Here is an 8,503-nt window from a genome sequence, read left to right as displayed (position 1 = left end):
ACTGAACTAGAACTGAACTAGAACTGAACTAGAACTGAACTAGAACTGAACTAGAACTGAACTAGAACTGAACTAGAACTGAACTAGAACTGAACTGGAACTGAACTAAAATAAAATTTAACTCGAAACATTTTTTAAAAAAAATTTTAAAGTAAAACTAAATCCTTAATATTTTTCCCACTTTCAATAAACTATAAAAAAACTTTTATTAAAAAAAAGGAAACTGATATTTTTGTGCAGAACGTAGAAGACAAAACACATATATAAACTGTCTCTGCTGTAAGTTCATAATAAATATTTGTTTAAAAGTCTACATCCTTTTCACAAATAACAATCCGTTTATAATACCACTTACGTGACACTGAAGGACAAAGACGGCTGTAGACCATAATGTACAGCCAAACTTGAGATAAATAATACACACACCCAGAAACAGATTAAAAAAAAGCATAGAAAAACGAAAAAGGAAACTGAACGAACGCATCATTTGCACAACTGAACACTTGTACGTTCACTATAAACATTATAAGAGTATGTTTGGGTGAGGGAGTAAGTGTCATAACTTCATACAATACAAACAAGAGTGCTGATGTCCTGTAAGGAGTAGACACAGTAGTTGCTGTAGTAGTATGTACTATTGTATGCAAAGAACTAAAGTAAAAAAGCAAAAAAAAAAAATATATATATAAGAAAAAATCGCCCAAAAGTATGCTGCATCAATTTTACTTAAGTTGTATGAAAATGTTGACAGGTTGATGTTACTCTCAACCAAATGCAGATTTAATAAAATATGACATACAGATACTAACACCAAGTTATGTTGGTACATACATACTTTTTTATACAAAAAAAGGGTGTTAAAGTAGTTGTGCCTGGTTTTTATCATCTTACTTTTATAGTGTGTGTGTATGTGAGAGAGAGTGGGTAGTAAGGCTGAAACATGTTGCATTCTTCTCTAAAGTTTGAAGTATGAAGATATGAAAAAGACATTTTAAGTAGCTTTAAACAGTAATGAATAAGTTTTTCAATTTGCTAGAATCAGTTATTTCAAATATGCAAAATAAAATGAAAAACAAAAAAATGGACAGAAGAACAAAAAACGATGGTGCAACATTTAATAGATTGAGTTCACTACTTCACAATGCAGGCAGGAATATAAATAAGAATGTTAAGTAACTGGATTTAACATGTTTAAATAAATATGTCAGAGAGACAGATATCACTGATAGTTAGAATTTACATTCATAGTAGATATTTATGACCATATAAATATACATACATATGTACGTATGTGTGTATGCTTTGGGAATTTAAAATAAAAAATTAATTTAGTTTTAAAATATTATTTTATATTTAAATTAGTTCTAGTTCTGTTTTAGTTCTGTTCTAGTTTTATTCTAGTATTGCTATAGTTCTGTTCCAGTTTTGTTCTAGTTCTGTTCTAGTTCGGTTCTAGTTCTGTTCTAGTTCTGTTCTAGTTCTGTTCTAGTTCTGTTCTAGTTCTGTTCTAGTTCTGTTCTAGTTCTGTTCTAGTTCTGTTCTAGTTCTGTTCTAGTTCTGTTCTAGTTCTGTTCTAGTTCTGTTCTAGTTCTGTTCTAGTTCTGTTCTTGTTCTGTTCAAGTTCTGTTCTAGTTCTGTCCTAGTTGTGTTCTAGTTCTGTTCTAGTTGTGTTCTAGTTGTGTTCTAGTTCTGTTCTAGTTCTGTTCTAGTTCTGTTCCAGTTCTGTTCTAGTTATGTTCTAGTTCTATTCTAGTTCTGTTCTAGTTCTGTTCTAGTTCTGTTCTAGTTCTGTTCTAGTTCTGTTCTAGTTCTGTTCTAGTTCTGTTCTAGTTCTGTTCTAGTTCTGTTCTAGTTCTGTTCTAGTTCTGTTCTAGTTCTGTTTTAGTTCTGTTCTAGTTCTGTTCTATTTATGTTCTTCTCTAGTAGTGTTTCTCTAAATATTTTCCTTTAACATGTCAAATTCTATATTTCTACCTACGAAGAATCACTGAAATTGTTTCTAACAACCTCTTAATTCAAACTCTGACTGTAATTGGATTTTCATTCTATTTTAACTTCTCTTTGAGTATTTTTGTTTCTCGTTTCCTATTCCTTTTTAAAATTGCTATTTGCAACAGCTATTAGCATATAATGCCACAACCATTTTGATGATAATTAATCGCATTTTATTGTATAATGCTGTAAAATTCTATTTGGCTAATAATGCGTATTGACAGTTGAAGAGACAAGTTTAGCAGGAGGTAGTAATAGATGAAAAAAACTAATGGAAAAATTGATAAACAATTCTGTTATATATAAGTAAATATTTTTTGTTTCTGTTTTTTGCTTTATAAATAATTTCTTGTCGCAAATTAATATGGAAGGGAAAAAAGTTATAAGCTGATTATGTGTGGTAAAAAAAATAAATATTATTTAGAATGGAAAATATTTAAAAAGAGAAGCAAACCTGTCGTTTTGATGTGTTGTAGAAAAAAGTTTAACTTTTTATATCTTATTATGTCCAGTTTTATTCTTATTGTAGTTGTTAATGTATTGCTAAAGTTGTATGCAGTTAATTTTGAAACATACGGGGATGATATATAAATATTAGTGATTGGTACCACTGTACGTATGAGTGATATTTATTATGGAATTTTTCAGACATTAGTTTATAACCTACTTAGTTCTTATGCGATTTTAAAGTTTAATGATTGTAATGAAAGCCTATATTTAAGGCTTTAAATTTCAGATATAAATTTTAGAATATTTTGTTAAGTATGGTTGTTTAAAGTATATTTAATAATATTATTATGAAATTAAAGTTAAAACCTAAAGTTTTTTTCTTTATACATTTCATTTAAAAACAAATAAAACTTTATTTAAAAGTTTAAAACTTTTATGATTTCTATGTAATTTAAAACTTAAATATTTTTTTCTAAAAAGATCTCCTTATTACTTTTACACCATGTCTTATAACTCTTTGCCAACGTTGAAAAACATTCTAAAAGTAATTTACATTTTTAATTAATCAACACTTTAAACGTGCATTATTTACAACTAAACGTACAACAATAATGTTCATAATATAATATGCAACTATTTGGCACATACACTTAATATCCCTTAAGATTTAATATGAATTAGGCCTCATGGGTGTATGATTGATATTAATCACAAATTGAATTATTAATTATGTCAAAGTATGGTATGACAGACATGTTAGACCATACAACTATATATGTTGGGTTGAGTGACAGGCAAAGGATAAATGTGTTTGAGTTTCCATAAGATATTAATAATAGAATGACGACCAGTATGATGTGAGGAAAAAGTTAGTAGCAAATCATTTAAAATGACAATAAGATAAATGAATAAATCATGTGTTAAGTATGAAAGACATAAAGATGGATTTTTTATTAAGTATTTCTTGAGTTGAAGGACTGAGATAGTTGCGACTAGAATTCGAAACAAATGTTCTTAAAATTTTAAATATTTAACAAATACTTACATCATTTTACATTTTTTTTAATTTTCTTTCTAAATTTTGACAGATCTTCAGTCCCATAGTGCATAAACTTTGTAAAAATTTAGAATATTTGTATAGACTAACTGCTCCTTTAATAGTATCTCAATTTTTATGACTACTGGACAAATAATTAGATATTTCTGAACATCTTTCCAATTAAATAGCTTTCAAACCTACAGTACGTATGATTAATATTAATATTCATACAATTTCATATTTTAGTTAATAACTTTTTAAATATTAATATTATTTTGAAATCTAAAACTTAAAATAAAATCTTATAACTAAATATACTTTTTCTATTACACGACATTTTTAAACTATTATTACCTAAAACCCAAAAATCCCTCTAAACTTAGACTTTCTTAAAGATCAAAACACTTATTCTATTGCAAATCATTCTCTAAACATTTAAAATATATAGATACATAAATCTTATTTCAAATTTCCATTTGTGTTAAGTGTAATCACAATAAAAATATTTACTTGTATCAAGTCATTAGAGATTTAAAATAATCCTTTGATTTGTTGCAACCAGACATATGTAAATTACAATTGAAAATTTTACTCTAGCAAGAGCATATGAATAAATACAAACTAGCAAATATACAAAAGCTTCGCTTTAGGGCCAGACATAAATCCATGGGAGTCATGTGTATGCGTGCATTTGTGTGTGTGTGTGTGTGTACGAGTGAATTATATCCTTGTATATTTTAAATTTCATTTACATATGTAGACAGTTACGAGTGCATACAATATTGTTGTTAAAATGCTAAAATATCATGTGTCAATTATATTACCGGGTCTCTATCCACATGCTCATTTGTATAGCAAACATACAAAAAGATATATAAGTATCATTTATGCTTAAAATGTTAAAAAACAGTTTGTATAATGACAAGAAAGATGATGCTGTTGAACGATGGCAGTGATATATACATTATTTAAATTTTAGTTCTGTACAGATTTGTGGCTCAGTTCAGTTCTAGTTCAAGAAAGTCCTAGTTCAGTTCAAGTTCAGTTGTAGTTCAATTTTAATTCAGTTCTAGTTCAGTTCAAGTTCAGTTCAAGTTCAGTTCAAGTTCAGTTCTAGTTCAGTTCTATTTCAGTTCTAGTTCAGTTCTAGTTCAGTTCTAGTTCAGTTCTACTTCAGTTCTAGACTATAGACTAGACTATAGACTAGACTATAGACAAGACTATAGACTAGACTATAGACTAGACTATAGACTAGACTATAGACTAGACTATAGACTAGACTATAGACTAGACTATAGACTAGACCATAGACTAGACTATAGACTAGACTAGACTAGACTATAGACTAGACTATAGACTAGACTATAGACTAGACTATAGACTAGACTATAGACTAGACTATAGACTAGACTATAGACTAGACTAGACTATAGACTAGACTATAGACTAGACTATAGACTAGAATATAGACTAGACTATATACTAGACTATATACTAGACTATATACTAGACTATAGACTAGACTATAGACTAGACTATAGACTAGACTATAGACTATAGACTAGAATATAGACTAGACTATAGACTAGAATATAGACTAGAATATACACTAAACTATAGGTAAGTTCAGTTCTAATTCAGTTCTAGTTCGGTTCTAGTTCAGTTCTAGTTCAGTTCTAGTTCAGTTCTAGTTCAGTTCTAGTTCAGTTCTAGTTCAGTTCTAGTTCAGTTCTATTTCAGTTCTAGTTCAGTTCGGGTTCCGTTCTAGTTCAGTTCTAGTTCAGTTCTAGTTCAGTTCTAGTTCAGTTCTAGTTCAGTTCTAGTTCAGTTCTAGTTTAGTTCTAGTTAAGTTCTAGTTCAGTTCTAGTCCGGTTCTAGTTTAGTTATAGGTTTATTCTAGTTCATGTCAAGTTTAGTTCTAGTTTAGTTTCGTTCTGGTTCAGTTATTGTTTAGTTCTATTTTAGTTCAGTTTTAGCTCTAGTTCTACTCAGTTCTACTTCGGTTTTATTTTCATAATTTCCAAAGCAGAAAACGTTGAGTTTTTATTTATGTGTTCTTATGATCAAAGTAAGACCAAAGTTTAACTGCATTCACACCCCATATTGTAATGATTACAAAATTATTTTTGCCACAAATTTTAATTTTTTTTTTATTATTTTGTTTTATAATATATTTTTTATATGCAGCATACACCCACATTATATTATGTTTACTTTTATGGTGCAACAGAAAGTTTAGAAACAAAAAAAATCGAAGGCAACACATGCAGACATTTTTAAAATGAAATCGTAAAAATATCATAGAAATGCATTAAAACTTGAATGAAATTGAAAAAAGTGCTGGTATGAATAAGAGAAATATTAAAAAAATAGAAGAAATTTCAAAGTCAGCACAAAAATCTTCTGGTGCCTTCAGACACACCAGCAGCTGTACAAGTTGAAAATTGAGTACTCTCGGTGAATGCTTCTAAGACGGTGTGTGAGTGTATGTGTTTGTGGTTGGCTGATAGAATGGATAATTTCGTGTGCAAGATTTTGATATTTTGTCTTTCGTAGAAGTACCACTAACTTTTTTATTATTTTATCCTTGTGAGCCAATTGGCAACAACTGTCTGTCACAAAATCATAAACAATGGACTTACTTGTGAGTTTAAAAAAAATGTAAATGTTTTCTAAAAGCGGAGAGACAGACAGTAGGAAAATATATATATTTATTCTGCTGCAAGTTAGCAGCAATTGTTGTTCTTCTAAATTTTTTTCTTTTGTTTATATTAATTTGTATTATGCATGCTGCATAATAAAGTTGTGCAGCCTCTAACTGAAACTTTCTTTTTAAGGCAAAATTTTTTCTAAAATTACCAGTGCAGTACGCAAAGAAACGAAAAGAAAATGCAAATTCATTTTTTTGCTATATAAAAATATTGAAGTACAAGATAGAATGTAATAGAAAAACTAAAGCAACTACACCCACATGATGTTTTTATATAAACATTACTTTTACGGAAGTAATAATAAATCGAAAGTTGCAAAGAATGCTAAAGTAAAGTACTAGTTCAGTTCTAGATTAGTTTTAGATGAAGTTTAGTTATAGTTCAGTCCTAGTTCAGTTCTAGTTCAGTTCTAATTCAGTTCTAGTTCAGTTCTAGTTCAGTTCTAATTCAGTTCTAGTTCAGTTCTAGTTCAGTTCTAGTTCTAGTTCTAGTTCAGTTCTAGTTCAGTTCTAGTTCAGTTCTAGTTCTGTTCTAGTTCAGTTCTAGTTCAGTTCTAGTTCAGTTCTAGTTCAGTTCTAGTTCAGTTCTAGTTCAGTTCTAGTTCAGTTCTAGTTCAGTTCTAGTTTAGTTCTAGTTCAGTTCTAGTTCAATTCTAGTTCTATTCTAGTTCAGTTCTAGTTCAATTCTAGTTTAGTTCTAGTTCAGATCTAGTTTAGTTCTAGTTTAGTTCTAGTTAAGTTCTAGTTCAGTTCTAAAAGGTTTAATAAAAGTGCCTAGTTTAAAATGTAAACGTAATAGCTTTTAAAAGTGTTTGAAATAGCAATATCGCGTGTTTTAATTTTATATGTGTCTTTTTGTTGTACCTACTTGTTGTTTCCAAATATCCTTAATGTCCATTTGTATGTGTCAACATTAAATATTGAAATTAATTTCCATATAAACGATAACAGGATCAACATAGTAAGTGCGTGTTTTGCAAGCCAATGTTCTTTTGAGATACAAATCGATGCAGCTAACTGTAAATTTTTAAAGAAATATAAATTTTCAGTTACTAAAAACCCGTTTGTTTAATTTTAAATTAAAACGAAGTATTAACTAGATTTTTAAATTACTGACAAAATGGTTCTATCAAAAAAGAATTACACTTTAATAATCCCAGGACTTTTCCTCTTTTTTAACAGGCTGTTGCAAAGCGCAGAGTTTTCATTATATTTTAATTTTATTTTTGCATTGTTATCAACCACCAAAAAATGTAGTTAAAAATTGTCCGCAAAAAAAGTTTATGCCGTAAACACTACATGTGCATTGTAATGTAAAAAGTTTATTGATGAAAGTTTTTCGATTTAGTTTTTTTTTTTGCCATTTATGATGATGTCGACAGTCTATTATAAAAATATTCCAAAAAAGAAATTTACTAACACATGCTTTGCTTTAGTAGGAAGTTACAGCTCAAGAATGTGTTATTTAAAATTTTATAAAAGTTTTAAAAATTCTACATATAACAACACCTCAGATATACATAAAAATTTCTGTTATGCTTTTTAGAATTTGTAATTGAGATTCTGTTGTTCAAAAATGTATAACTTTTTTAGAAACCCTTTATTAATATCTAATAAAAAGGGTCTGTTAATTTTAAAGTAAAGATGGCCACAACACACATATGTGTGAACAAAATTTAATTAAAATGCAAATATGATGCAGTAACAGGACGGTACACTCACCCCTACGAAAAAAGAAAACTACATGTACGTATATGCAAACAGATACTCATTCACACGCACATGTTAGCAGTTAAATAAAAATAAAGGTTTAAATGTGTTAAAAAAAAGTATTGAACGTCAGTCAGCCTGACTGACTGTCAGTTAACTTTATGCCGGATATAGTTAAGCCAATTTTACATACCAACATCGACGTTATTTGATGTAAGTGCCGACGACTACATGACGATAATAAACGCAGGCGATGACCATGTCGGTGATGATGATGACGATGGCGTCTGTTGTTTCCGTTTGTAATATGACTACAATTTGTATGTTCAATATTCCTCTGCTGAACATAATTTAAAAATATTTTATTATAATTACAACAATAAAACAAGTTAAAATTTCTACCGAAGATGTTTAATGAAAAATTATCAAAATCTTGAACTATGACTCTTCTCTTGAACTATCAAAATCTTGAACTATAACTGAACTATAACTGGACTAGAACTGAACTAGAACTGAACTAGAAATGAACTAGAACTGAACTAGAACTGAACTAGAACTGAACTAGAATTGAACTAGAACTGAACTAGAACTGAACTAGAACT

This window comes from Lucilia cuprina, chromosome 2 (assembly GCF_022045245.1).
Source record: "Lucilia cuprina isolate Lc7/37 chromosome 2, ASM2204524v1, whole genome shotgun sequence".
In the NCBI taxonomy this organism is placed as follows: domain Eukaryota; kingdom Metazoa; phylum Arthropoda; class Insecta; order Diptera; family Calliphoridae; genus Lucilia; species Lucilia cuprina.
The sequence above is the reverse complement of the archived record's forward strand: the minus strand, read 5'-3'. Positions refer to the sequence as shown.